The sequence below is a fragment of the Meles meles genome, chromosome 12 (genome assembly GCF_922984935.1).
Source record: "Meles meles chromosome 12, mMelMel3.1 paternal haplotype, whole genome shotgun sequence".
Classification (NCBI taxonomy): Eukaryota; Metazoa; Chordata; class Mammalia; order Carnivora; family Mustelidae; genus Meles; species Meles meles.
The window spans coordinates 71,199,485-71,214,408 of NC_060077.1; the positions used below are offsets into that span (position 1 = coordinate 71,199,485).

Genomic DNA, 14,924 nt, shown 5'->3' on the forward strand with positions numbered 1-14,924 from the left:
ATGTGCAATAAAATGTCCCACTGGAGCCCTGTGAGGACTCAAGGAAAACAGTGACCGAAGGAATGGCAAAGAGCAGCCAGACTTGAATGACACGGAACAAATGAAACCAACAGCACTCAGTGACAGACCGGATGCTTAAAGTGGGCAAGAAAGATGAAGACTAATCAAGAAAGACAGGCTTCTAGATTTAGAACTCGGCGGCAGTGATAGCAACCTAAATCAAGAACACTTTTCTTTTTCCATGAATGGATATTGAATTTGGTCAAACGCGTTTTCCACACTTACTCAGTCACCTCATATGGCTTTTCTAATTTATTCTGTCAATATAGCAATTTACGTTGATTGAATTTCAAGTGTTAACCATATCACATTCTTCAGGTAAACCACACTGATGATGATGTACTGCCCTTTCCATATATTGCTGGATACAACTTACTAATTATTTTTTTTAAGATTTTATTTAGAGCGCCTGGGTGGCTCAGTGGGTTAAAGCCTCTGCCTTCAGCTCAGGTTATGATCTCAGAGTCCGGGGGTCGGGGCCCCACATCAGAGTTCCTGCTCAGCAGGGCATCTGCTTCTCCCTCACCCCCCTTCTCATGCACATGTGCATGCTCTCTCTCTCAAATACATTTTTTTTAAATAATAAAAATAAAGATTTTATTTATTTATTTGAGAGAGTGAGCGCTAGCATGAGCCAGAGGAGGGACTGAGGGAGAAGGAGAGGCAGAGAATCTCAAGCAGACTCTGCACTGATCATGGAGCCTGACGTGGGGCTTGATCTCATGACCCTGAGACCATGACCCGAGCTAAAACCAAGAGTTGGACGCTTAATCAACTGAACCATCATCCAGGCGCCCCAACTTACTGTTTATTTTTGAAAGATTTTTCTCCTATACTGACAGAAGTCCATAATTTTCTTTTTATGTAATGTTTGTTGGGTTTTAATATCAGGGTTAGGCTAGCCTCACAAAACATCATCCCATCTACTTTTGAAACATACTTTATGGAACTATTTGCTTCATGACACAACACTGGGCAAAGACAGCAGAAGATTATGAATATGCATGTGGATGCTAACAGGCAAAAAATTTAAAAAGCCACCCTGAGAGATGAGATTATTGGTGACCATTTTTAATTATTTTAAACTTTTTAAATGGGAAGGGAATGAAGAAAATGAGTGGGAGAAACATTTGCTCCAAACTGATTATCTCTACTGTGAAATTTCCTGGGAAAAAAATTTCATAAGTAACTGTCTGAGGATAATATCTAACTCGTTTTGACCATACGTCTTCTTAATGATTCCTCTCTCTCTCACTTTACTGCAAACAGTCAAAGTAACAGAGACTGCAACTAGGGAAAAACAATCCAACAGGAGTATCTCAGTGCTTGCGGACTGCAATAAAACTAACAGAGACTGGGAGGCTTATATATAAAAGACTCTCTTCTCATGGTTCTGAAGACTAGAAAGTCCAAGACAAAGGCACCAGCAGATTCAGCGTCTGATGAGAGCTACCCTTCTGGTTCACAGACAGTGAGCATCTTTTTGCTGTTATCACACGGTGGAAGAGGGGCAAGGGACCTTTCCTGGGTATCTTTTACAAGGGCACTAATCCCGTCCATTAAGGCTTTGCTTTCATGACCTAACCATCCCCCACCTCCCCAAATACCACCACCTTGGAGGTTATGTATTCGGGGAGGACACAAACATTCAGATCATAGCAATAAGTTAGCCACACTTATTGTATTAGTTAGGGCTCTACAGAGAAACAATCCACAATATATGAAGAGACATATACAAAAAGAGATTTACTATAAGGGATTGGCTCATACAATTATAGTAGTTGAGAAGTTCCATTACAAGGCATCTGCAAGGCGGAGGCCCAGGAAAGCCAGTGGTACAGTGCGCATCCAGACCCAAAGGCCTGAGAACCAGAAAAACCCTGGTCTAAGTATGAAGGCCCGAGAATCAGGAGCACCAGTGTCCAAGGATAGTAGAATACGGATGTCTTAGCTCAAGCAGGAGAGCAAATTCACCCTTCCTCCACCTCTGTGTTCTATTCATGCCCTCAACAGACTGGATGATCCCAGCACTGGTGAGTCTGATCTTTTTGACAAAGTCTACCAATTCAGATGCTAAGTGCTTCCAGAAACATACTCATGGACACACCGAGAAAAAATGAAATAATGTTTGACCTTTGGGCACCCCTCAGCTCAGTCAAACTGTCACACAAAATTAACTATCACATTTAACCATCAAAGATGTAAGTTAAACGTTTAAATACTGGCAGAGTGCACGGTCACAGATCGTTTAAAATCATTTAGTCATTAAAAGCATTTAAACACTATTTGAAAGATTTCACACCTAGAAATGTTGTTCCTACAGAAGAAACATACAGCATTCCAACACTCACAGGCACTTCTAATTTGTAATAGCCATAAAAAGCAAATACATACTTTGGTTAAAAAAAAAAAAAAACTTTTTACTCAATATAAAGCTTGGTGGCATAGCACACACAGCATTTGCGATTCCTATTCACAAAATAGCCTAGACCTATGAGCCAAAAACCAAGCTATTCCACATGTCAACATACCATTTAATATGAATAAAAATATAAGATTTAGAGAAACAAAAAAATTACCTAGAAAGAGGAGCATCTAGCGTCTTTTTATGTGTGCACAGAATAAAAAGCAATTTAAATATATTGCAGTCACTCAGATTTGATAATGACTGAGAATACAATGATCTCTCTAGAAGAAATCTACTGAGGAGACAAGCAGGCATTTTTAATTTGTAAATCACTGTTATACAAGTTATAAATGGACTTCATCAATAAGATACTAAAAAGATAGTGAGATACATATACACTGTTGGAACAACTATATAGTCTTCTAAAAGGGGAAAAAACCAAAAGCTTGAGTCTGTATCTCGACCCTAAACTAAAAGACATCCCAACTATATCAGAAGTTAAATCTTAAAGGGAAAAAAAAAGCCCTAGAAGACAAGATGGAAGGTTCTCTTATAACACGCTTTATAGAAGGCCTTTCCAACCATTCATTCCAAATATTCACTGAGCACTTACTATATGCCAGGCCTCCTAGAGCTTATATTCGAGAGGGACAGGCAAATAAATATGCTATATAATAAACTAAAAGGTTATAAGTGCTCTGAAGGAAACAATCAGTGCATGAAGGCTGGACAAGAGTATCTGGTTAGGGAGTAAGGGTAAGGAATAGTTATGCTAAACCACTATGAAAGAAGTCCAAAATCATCTTTTAAACCAGATCAAAGTTCATTTCTCTGCCACTTAACAATCAGATAAAGCAGGATCTACTTAATAAAATACAAAGGCCATGCTGGAAAGGAAGTTCTGTCACTCTCTGCACGTACTTCCAAGCTTGTTCCTGCTATCACTTCCCATCCGAGAGAAGGGAGAAAAATCACTCCAAGGCACGTCAGTTCTTTTTAAGTAATACGAATGTTGTATATATCACTTCCTGGGGTACACGTGTATCTCGATCTAGCTGACAAGCGAGGCTGACCAGCAACATCTTTACCTGGACAGCTTCTGCCCAGCCAAAGTCTAATAAAGAGGAGGAGAATGAATCTGGGGGGCCACTGACAATCAATCAAAGATGTGTTGTAATTTTGAACAATAAGACTCAACATGAAGTTGACATTTGACCAAAGACTTGAAAGAAGTGAGACAAGAGAAGGGTCTGCCAGAGAGAGGGACCAGCACATGCAAAGGCTCTGAGCTAGAAACATTTTTATTCAAGGATATTTAACATATTTAAGGAAGCCAAATGCTGTTAGAATGAAAAGTGTACGAAGGCAACCAGTGGAAGAAAGGGCCAAAAAGGTCAGCAATGAGCCAAAAAGCCCATCCAGAAGGCCTAAAAACTGTAAAAGACAGATAAATTCAAATTCTTAAAAACTGTATTTAAAACTTTATTATGGCAAAACAAAAGCATACTATAAGCCAATAAGTCAAAAGGCAAATTTAGAAAAACATATACTTTAAATTCATGTCACAAAGGGCTAATCTTCCTAGTATAAAATGGATCCTAGAAACAGATACAACAGAGGCCCCAATAGGAAAATGAGCAATGGATAGGAGCAAAAAAAAAAAAAAAAAAAAAAAAAAAAGTTAATAACTCTAACGTCCAACAAGAGGGGAATGATTACATATAATTTGATATTGACCTACCACACATCATACTGTCATACTGTTGTTGGGGTTTTTTTAGAAGAATGAGAAAGGATGTAGGAAATTAGATAGAGCTCACACGCAAGGCTAACGGGAATGTAAAATGATGAAGCCTCTGAGGAAAGTTAAACAATTACCAGATGAATAGCTATTTTACTTGTAGATACATGCCTAGGGGAACAGAAAACGTAAGTCCACGCAAAGCCTTGTACAGGAGTGCTCGGAGCAGCATTATTCGTCATGACCTAAAACCAGAAACAACCCAAATGTTTACAATCTTACAAATGCATAAACAAAATGCGGTGTACACATACAGTGGGATACGGCTCAGTAATAAAAGGGAATGAAGTACTGGGACTTGCTACAACAGGGGTGAACCTTAAACTCATTGTGCTAAGTGAAAGCAGCCAGACATAAAAGACCACATAGCCTAGGTCTAGGTCCATTAGCAGGAAATGTCTCCAAAGGGCAAATCCACAGAGATAGCAGATTAGCTGTTACTAGGGCCGGGCAGAGGGAGAAATGACGAGTGGCTGCTCCTGGGTACAGGGTTTCTCTGCGCGGTGGTGAAGATCCAAAATTGGATGGTGATGACAATTTCACAACTTTTGTGAATATATTAAAAACCACCTAATGATATACTCTGAAAGGGTAAACTTTGGGGTAGTTGAATATTCTCGTAACAAAAATGAGAAAGCTCTTTAAATGCATGTGTATAGAAACTGCCAGGACAGACTGTTGACAAGAAAAAGAGGAAAGTTCAAAATAGTATGTACGATTTTCCACCTTTAGTGTGAATGCAGAGAGAAATAAGATTCTGTGTTCATAACCGCATCTACGCTGCATGAACATCCTCAGGAAGGACACGTAAGACACTAAGCACAGTGGTTCCTTATGGAAGCAAATGGGACAGCCGGACAGATGGAGGACCAGCATAGGCAGGAAAGAATGTTCACATATATTTTCATGCGTTTGGATATTTAAGCAATAGGCTCTAAAATTAAATTAATCAGGAACTAAAAATAGAAGACTGTCATAAATGTTAAAATTAAACTTTTCTTGATTCAACTCTAAGGACATATTGAAATAAGAGCAAACAAAATTAAATCAGATTGTGGTATGCTATAAAAGTCACTGAGCCAAAATCAGGAGACCCAGGCTCTGCTTATCAGCTCTCTATTAGACTCATTCTTTCAATTTCAACAAATAATCCCTCTGGGTCTCAGTTTTCCTATTTTTAAATAAGTACATCGGGCAAGATGATCTCTACTGTCATTTCTTGCTGTAACTTTCTATAATGCTCAAAAAAGGGAATTCAAGGCAATGTTAGACTTCTGTGAAAACAAAATCTAAAATGTATTAATTGGCCTATCCTAAATGCCAAATAATCAGGGAAAAGAGCCAGACAGGCCAATACTTGAAAGAAACCAAAATGCTACCATGCTGAGTGTGGTGGTTTTTAGAAGATGAAAAATGTTTTAAGCCAACAGATCTTTCTTGTTTTAATGTCCTTGTATGATCTTCAGAAGATTTTCATCACACAATTGCCAAAACAAAGTCAACTTTAAAAAGCCAAAGTGTTGCTTTGGCTGCCATATTATCCCAAGAACTTTCCACCATCTGGGCTGGAAATGTCCTAAAACAAACTACTGTTGGAGCAAGTTATTAATTTCATGTGAAGAAAAAAAAAAATACAGGCGCCTTGACCTTGCGCTGCTCTGCTAGGGCAGAGTGGAACACTTGGATAAAGACAAAAGCCTTCATGAAATGGGTGTTAGTGTTGGCTAAGGACAAAGTCAACGAATATGGAGGAAAAAAACATCCTCTTCTGACTTACTACTGGGTAAGAAACCGGACAGTATGTAAATGGAACATAAGTTTAACAGAAACAACAGACAAGTTCAAAGGATTAAAACCAAAATTTAGAAATACCAGTGTCAGGCCACCACAGAGAGTGTGAAAGTGAAACACAAAGGAAGACTAAAAAGTGGTAGAATGTATTAAAGATACTGTCAATGGTGGTGGTGGCTAGTTCTCAAAGGTAACAAAATCAAAGACATGGGAATGCTTCTTGTTTATAAAAGTCTTAACAGTGGAACAGAAAGTGCCTGGAGGTTAGGAATCAAAAATCTGGATTCTCGTCTCAGAATGGTCACTCACTAGGCTCCATTAGCCACCTTCCCTGTCAACTTCATCATATGTAAAAATCAAGGGGGTGGGCCAAATAAACTCAATATCCACTCCACATTTTCAAGATTTCTCAGAGAACTGGTGGTCTACATCTAATACTGCATCAAATGTATCAAGAGAAATATAGCCACATATCTTCCTGAAATAAAGTTCAACGAATTGTGTTTTTAAAGATAACCTTAAAGATGAAAAATTAGGCTGGACTGATAAGATGCATACATAATATTAAAAAAATATGGATACATAATAATAAAGCAAATATACCAAAATGGTTATATGAGAGTCCATAGTGCTGTCATGCCAACTGAATATGCTGCATTCGTAAAACAAGAAACAATCAGAGGAAAAGAGCTCTCAGGAATTAAAAATGATTACTAAACCTTCATAAAAAGTTAGAAATGGCTTCTGAATATATGAAGAGATGTTCAATTTCACTTGTAATGAGGAAATATATATAAGTATCACACTATGGGGACACCTGGGTGGCTCGGTCAGTTAAGTGTCTGCCTTTGGCTCAGGTCATGAGCCCAGGGTCCTAGGATCAAGCCCTGCATCGGGCTCCCTGCTCAGTGGGAAGCCTGCTTCTCTCTCTTCCACTCCTGCTGCTTGTGTTCCCTCTCTCGCTGTCTCTCTGTCAAATAAGTAAACAAGATCTTTTTTTAAAAAAAGATTAATGTATATAAGTCACACAAAAAATTAAAAAGAAAATTAACTCTTTGCAGTAGAATTGAAAGTTTGCAATTATTAGTGTACTCTGCCACATTCATACTTTGCCATCCATGTATTAATAACAGCAAAAAGAAAGTAACAAATGTATTCTGTACCAGTCTTGGTTTTATAAGAGTAAAAACTCTTTCAAGGCAGAGTCAAGTGTTTTCAGGGCCACCTACGAATCCTGCAAACTGACCTTAGGAAAGTCACTTCCCTTCTCTCTACTTGAGTGACATCATATATAAAATGAAACGGCTAGAAGAAAGAAAAGCTGAAGTCTAGTCCTAAAATCCCAATGCTCATCTGGCTCTAAACAGCCCATTACCTGCAAGGAAATAGGCAAACACAGGCAAAATGACAGCCAGGATCCAGGACCCGGCTTTTGCGGCTGCTAGTCTTTCTGTCACACCTAATGCCAGGAGAGCACTCCTAAGAAGCCAGGCACTCCAGAAACTTCCTTCAGCTCCCAGATGAGTCAGCCTTGTTCTTTTGAATCTCTCACATCCCGTGTCCGATGCCTACTGGACTTGTTAGCGAGCTAGTGCTACTCTTTTTTACCGAGAAGTTTAAAATAGGAAAATTAACTCAGAAAGCAAATATATTCAATGTTTCTGAGTACTAAGTATGGGAAAGACAACACACTTTTATAATGCTAAAGCATTTTACAATTTTCAAAAGCATCTTCAAGTGCACCGCTTTGGTCCCCAACACAGTCTGAAGCAACACAGTAAGGCAGTGAGGACACCAGAGGAGGAGACGCTCTTGGCCACTGTCCCCTTCCCGGCACTGAAGGACACGAGGTACGTACAGCCTGGCTCTTCCTCCAAAAGCTACGGGTGTTGGTCTCCAAACTGAGGCACTTCAATTTCCTTCTCTAAAATACTGAACAGCTGAACTACATGTCTTCAAATGTCTTTTCCAAGAAATGAGTTCTGGTCTGTTACCCCTACTTTCAAAATGAGAAGCCCGAGGCGTGGAGTAACATTGCCAGTTAGTAGGAGAGCCAGATTCGAGCCCCATCTTCTGCATTCAGAACCAGAGAGGTTTTTCTCCTACTAAATACTTCTATACTTCTTAATGATAATCATGAACAAAATTCACGAGTTAGGAACAATCTGAGCATATACCTTATAAAATCAACATTTTTAAAAAAGATTTTATTAGGTGGCTCCGTTGCGCAATGGATAGCGCATTGGACTTCTAAAAAAGATTTTATTATTTGACAAAGAGACACAGCGAGAGAGGGCACACAAGCAGGGGGAGTGGGAGAGGGAACAGCAGGCTTCCCGCTGAGCAGGGAGCCTGATGCAAGGCTTAATCCCAGGACCCGGGGATCATGACCTGAGCTGAAGGCAGACGCCTAATGACTGAGCCACCCAGGCACCCCTAAAATCAACATTATTTGTGGTTCTAGCTATATTTAAGTCCGACTTCAATAAACATGTAAAGGTCTGCATATTCTAAAAAATTTAAGGGGCGCCTGGGTGGCTCAGTGGGTTAAAGCCTCTGCCTTCAGCTCAGGTCATGATCGCAGGGTCCTGGGATCGAGCCCCGCATCGGGCTCCCTGCTCAGCAGGGAGCCTGCTTCCCCCCCCCCTCTGCATGTCTCTGCCTACTTGTGATCTCTGTCTATCAAATAAATAAATAAAATCTTTAAAAAAAAAAATGTAACTGAGATCCTCACCCCCCCCCGCCACATCAGAAATCAATTTTCCGAAATGAAATCTTGCCATTTGCGACGACGTGGATGGAACTAGAGCGTATCATGCTTAGTGAAATAAGTCAATCGGAGAAAGACAACTATCATATGATCTCCCTGATATGAGGACATGGAGAAGCAACATGGGGGGTTAGGGGGATAGGAGAAGAATAAATGAAACAAGATGGGATTGGGAGGGAGACAAACCATAAATGACTCTTAATCTCACAAAACAAACTGGGGGTTGCTGGGGGGAGGTGGGATTGGGAGAGGGGGAGGGGGCTATGGACATTGGGGAGGGTATGTGCTATCGTGAGTGCTGTGAAGTGTGTAAACCTGGCGATTCACAGACCTGTACCCCTGGGGATAAAAATACATTATATGTTTATTAAAAAAAAAAAAATTTGGAAGGGGAGGCGAACCATAAGAGACTATGGACTCTGAAAAACAACCTGAGGGTTTTGAAGGGTCAGGGGTGGGAGGTTGGGGGAACAGGTGGTGGGTAATAGGGAGGGCACGTTTTGCATGGAGCACTGGGTGTTGCAAAAACAATGAATACTGTTACGCTGAAAAAATAAATAAAATGGAAAAAAAAAAAAAGAAATCAATTTTCCACCTAAAATGCTATTGTGAACTTAATATATAATACTGTCTTGGAGTATGGAAATGCTATCACCTTTATTCCAGTGCTTGCAAGGACTTGAATACCTCACTGATTGAACCAGAAAGCTATACTAGATATTTCCCTTCCAGCACCTAAAACTTGAACGCTGACTTGCTTTAGGCACCCGCTCTGCCGAAGCTGCATCTGGAAGGTGCTGAGGCATCAACAGGCAGGGCTACAGAAAGGCATTTTCCTAACAGGTAAGCCCTTCAAGGCCAACTCAGGTCCCTCCAGTTCCTTCGTTCTCCTCCATCAACCGTTCACAGCTTTTCACATTCTTGAACCACCTTCTCACGGTTAGCAACAAGAGTTATCAATGTTCAGATTTTCCACAGCATAACAGTGAAACCAATGTCATAAGTTTATGGGTTGAATAATAAATATGCGTTTCCTATCATTTTATTACATTTCAGAAACCCTATGAAGAAAGCATATCTCATAAATAAGATTCTTAATCAATTCCATTCCTCCCCAAATACTTCCAGAATGGATTTTAGAGACAGAGTGTGTATATATATATATATATATATATATATATATATATATATATATATATTATACATATAATATATAATATAAAAAGTATATATATATAAAGAGTATATACATATAAATATGAGAGAATATATTCTTTTACATCTTGATAAACAGAGAACTCTAAATGTAATCAAGCCGTTAGTCCTTCTAAAATTCAAGTCTCAGGCGCCTGGGTGGCTCAGTCATCAAGCGTCTGCCTTCAGTTCAGGTCATGATCCCCAGGGTCCTGGGATCGAGCCCCAAGTCGGGCTCTCTGCTGGGTGGGAAGTCTGCTTCTCCCTCTCCTACTGCCCATGCCTGTGTTCCCTCTCTCACTGTCTCTCTGTCAAATAAACAAATAAGACCTTTAAAAAAAAAATAAAGTCTCTGCTCCAACAAACAACACAGCTTGTCCATCCCTAATCTCCCACAACCCATCTGCTCTATTCAAACTAAATGCACTTGTGATTCTTCAGATACATTATTTACACCCAAGAGGGGCTGAGCAGGCCCCTCTCTGGCTCTTCGCTGACACAGTCACTACTAATCACTACAGCTCAAAATGACTCCCGCACTTAGGAACGGTTCCTCCTCCTGGGCTATCTTTTTTTTAAGGATTTTACTCATTTGTGAGAGAGAGAATGTGCACAAGCAGGGAGAGGGAGCATAAGCAGCAGAGGGAGAAGCAGGCTCCTTCCCGCTGAGTAGGGAGCCCGATGTGGGCTGGATCCCAGGACTCCGGGATCATGACCTAAGCCAAAGGCAGACACTTAACCGACTGAGACACTCAGGTGCCCCATGGACTATCTTTCTATATTATCTGTCCATCTCTAAGCTCCAGAAGCCACACCTTTCTTTGTCTAGGGCCTAGTAGTACCTTAGAGACAAATGCCACAGTCCCAATATACTTTTTTCAGAATGAACTTAACAAAAGAGATTATTATACTGTTAAGGGATAATGTAAGGACTGCTGAGCTGTAAAGCTGATTGTCCCTACACTACATGGTCCTGGACCACTCAACATTTATATAACTAATCTACCATTTCCTCAAATATTGCTATTTGGAAATATCTGAGGATATTAGTTCTCAGTGCTTCTGCCTCTACAGCCCCTTTCTGTTTCTCCTGTCTATGAGACACCTAGTTTTTATAATACAATATACCAACTGCAAAGGGCTCTGAGCCACTGCATTGGCAATGGAAAGTGCCTAAACACTATACTGTGTTTCTGTACAGACTAGATGACGACAAACAAACAAAATGCTTTCAGGGCGCTGAACAGGTTGTGCCCCTACCATCTTACTCAGTCAACAAATATTTGTCGAGTTTACCACATGCCACGCTAGCCTGAATACTAAGGATAACAGCATTGAGCAAAACCAATGCAAGCACGAGAACAGTCCTTGTTTTCAGAGTCTACCTTCTAATGTTATTTGAGAAATACAAGCAAGAGAGATAACAGACAACGTGCAAAGCCGTGTTCAGTATAAAGACAACGAAGAAAGCAGATGACAGAACAGAGAATGAGAGGCATGCTCCTATGTTAGGGTGGTCAGAGCAGTTATTCCTGAGAAGCAGACCTCCCCTGAGCAGAAGGAAGCGTGAAAGTCAGGACAGGAGCCATGCAGATATCTGAGAGGAGATAGTCAAGGAGGAGGCAGGAGCAGCAGCAGGGGCAAAGGCCCTGGGGACAGGGGTGGGTTGGTCTGTCCAAAATTAGCATGGACACCGATGTGGCTGAAGCAGCAGGAGTGAGATGGACGAGGTCAGCAGATAACAGCAGTACCCCTGTACTAGAGATGTAGACAAAGTCACACTACACAATTAGACACACTGAGGAAAATGGCAGTGAAGGCAATGGACTAGGAATGTCTCTGCGTTATCAATACAGAACTTATAAAAAGAAAAAGAAAAAAGGTAAATGTTCTGGGGCACCTGGGTGGCTCAGTAAGTTGGGATCTGACTCTTGGTTTCAGCTCAGATCATGATCTCAAGTTCGTGCAGGATCGGGCCCCACGTCAGGCTCAGTGCAGAGTCTGTTTGAGATTCTCTCTCCCTCTCGTGTTCGCTATCTCTCCCTCTCCCCCGCCCCACAAATAAATAAATAAATACATACATCTTTTAACAAAAAAAAGATAAACATTCTTATAAAATTATAACTGAAAATCTGCAAATGAGGGCCAGGCTAAGAACTAAATGGTTGAGTTCACAGGCTGCTAAGAAGAACACAGAAATGGATCTCAGGAGGAAGAGGCTGCATGTCTGGCCTGGGGCGGGCAGAATGGCCCACTCCGAGCAGACCTCAGAGGGACCTGTTTGGAGTGGTGGCACTAGAGAAAGGGCAGGACAAGAAATGGCTGACCAAAGTATCACCATTTACAAATAACGGTGACGGCTTTCACAAAAACACCACCAAAAACAGGTAAAAAGCAGGTTAAAAGTTCTCAAAATAACTTCTACTTCATACTAAGCATCATGAGCAAACCTAAGTATTGGGCCCATCCAGCAATACATCTTGGCCGCTGGGGCCCATCCAAAACTCTGTCACTGAGCTGAGTCACCCAGGTCTCATTCAGCGTCTCAACGGTAACACTGTGAGAACCAATCCACATCACAAATTTTCTAAGTGTTGCACTTTCAATCCCAGCAAGCCAAACCATGTTCTTTCTGTTACGCTTTCTATTAGCATCTTCAGGAAAATACCTTCATCTTACTCTATTCCGTCCCATGCACTTCCCTAAGATCATGGACGAGGTATAACAGAAACAGGGTTTTACTTTGCAGAGTCATTTCAATTTCAGTGAGATCAAAACAACATACACTGAAAAACATCAAGTGATGAGCCTGTGAATTACTTAATCTTTATTTTAAATATATAAATGCTGAGAGGTATGGAATTTAGAAAGGATTCCTAGAAGATGTGTATTTCAATCAGACTTTGAAGGTTAGAATCTCAGAGAATGAGTATCTTATCAACACACCCAATCTTTCTGAGAAGCAGTATCCACTAACTACTTGAAAGTCAAGCTTTATTACAAGTGAATTCCTACAAATTCTGAGAGTTTATCTAAACCACTGCAGTTGACTATTCTCTTAATAATAAAGAATCGGGGCGCCTGGGTGGCTCAGTGGGTTAAGCCACTGCCTTCGGCTCAGGTCAAGATCTCAGGGTCCTGGGATCAAGCCCCACATGGGGCTCTCTGCTCAGCAAGGGGCCTGCTTCCCCCTCTCTCTCTGCCTGCCTCTCTGCCTACTTGTGATCTCTCTCTCTGTCAAATAAATAAATAAAATCTTTAAAAAAAATAATAAGTATCTATCTATGCTCTTGGTAATCACTGGCTTCCAATGTCAACGGGAAGATTTCACAGTCTCACAAGAAGTGTTTAAGCGAGCTCTCAATTGCCCTGGGCGGACACGAACGTCGTACTCCTCCTGCTGCACACCTGCTGATGGAGCGCGGGCACGCCGACGTTAAACGTGCCAACGTGCAAAGTCTACCGTGAGACTGAGGACCGTCAGGAGTGAGAGTGCCCCCACTTTTCAATTTCATAAACCCCCTTCAGTCAGAAGCTGATCCACAACACTGCACGATGGTTATAGTAAATGAAATATTTAAATAGTAATTTGGTTTCGCCTGGAAACTGTTACCAAGACAGACCTTCTTGTAGGATGGAGTTCCAAGAACATTAAATCATAAGAAATTGTTTCAGCAGCTGGTTAAAGCGGAGTGTACATAATACAAGACATCTGGTTGTCTGTGCATTTTCAGTTCATTTAAAAAGTATAAACACATTAAAACACTGAAATGTTTGATATATTACAACACTGTCGGCCTGCTCCTCAAGAGTGTTTAAGTGACTGACTGGTCTATACACTGTATTCAAGTCTTACTTACCAGCTAAAGAGATTTACTACTTCCGTTCCCCTTAACTTCACCAAGACATTTTATTAACAAAGGAGGAGAGACGAATGATCTCACTGAGGATATATACTAAACCCTAGGTATTTAGTAATGACATAAACACAATAGAGATGCAACTATTTTAAAAATTAAGTCAAGAACACATGAAGCATCGCACATACAATGACAAGTAAATAGTAGACAGTCTATGTGTTTCCCTTCCCACATCTGACCACATGTAACAGAAACCTAACCACAGTGGCTTACCCAAATTAAGTGTTTATTTTTTTTCACTTAAGAAGAAACCCAAAGATAAGCCACGTAGGGCTCGTATAATAGTTCCACAGCATCATTCAAATCCCATACTCCTGGGGCCCTGTTCTTTGCATGTGGCACTCATCATTATCGTTTCAAGACGGCCCCAGCACTGCCTCTGCATCCCAGGAAGGAAGAGAAGGGCAGCGGGCCAAAAAGCTGGAGATACATGCCCTGCAAGCTCACGACTTCTGCTCACACAGCATTGGCCCAAACCATGTGATGGGGCCACATTTAGTTTCCGTGGGGCCTGAAAACTAAGCTGGGCACAAAATGGCCCCCAAACAATACTAGAGATGTGTCGGAAAGAAGGCAAGAAGGACATCAGAAATTCCAGTTGCCTGTGTCTGCCACACAAGCTCCACCTGGATGAGACCCTCTCCCCTGTGCCTTTCGCCACCGGGTGATTCCTTAGTGGCTTCAGCCCTGCCTTCCAGGTGCGCATCAGCAGACGGACCTACCACAGGGCTTGGTGGTTCTCGTTTCTAAATCTAGATTACAATTCTGGATGCTGTACTTATGCACAACAGAGGCTCGGAGGCCATCTCTCACGAATACCTGGTCCCTCCTTTGTGGGCCACAGGCAAGCAGCACACATCCAATGACATCCCATGTTCACAGCGACTCCATCATGATCAATCTTACACTCTGCTTCTTTATTCAAAAAATAATTCCTTTAGGGGTGCCTGGGTGGCTCAGTGGGTTAAAGCCTCTGCCTTC

General features: G+C 41.1%; 1 protein-coding gene across 2 annotated transcripts in view; it reads right to left on the reverse strand.

Annotated features, from left to right (window-relative positions):
* Positions 1-14,924, reverse strand: part of DYM (dymeclin) — a 344,284-nt gene that overhangs the window by 250,223 nt on the left and 79,137 nt on the right. The window lies entirely within an intron of this gene.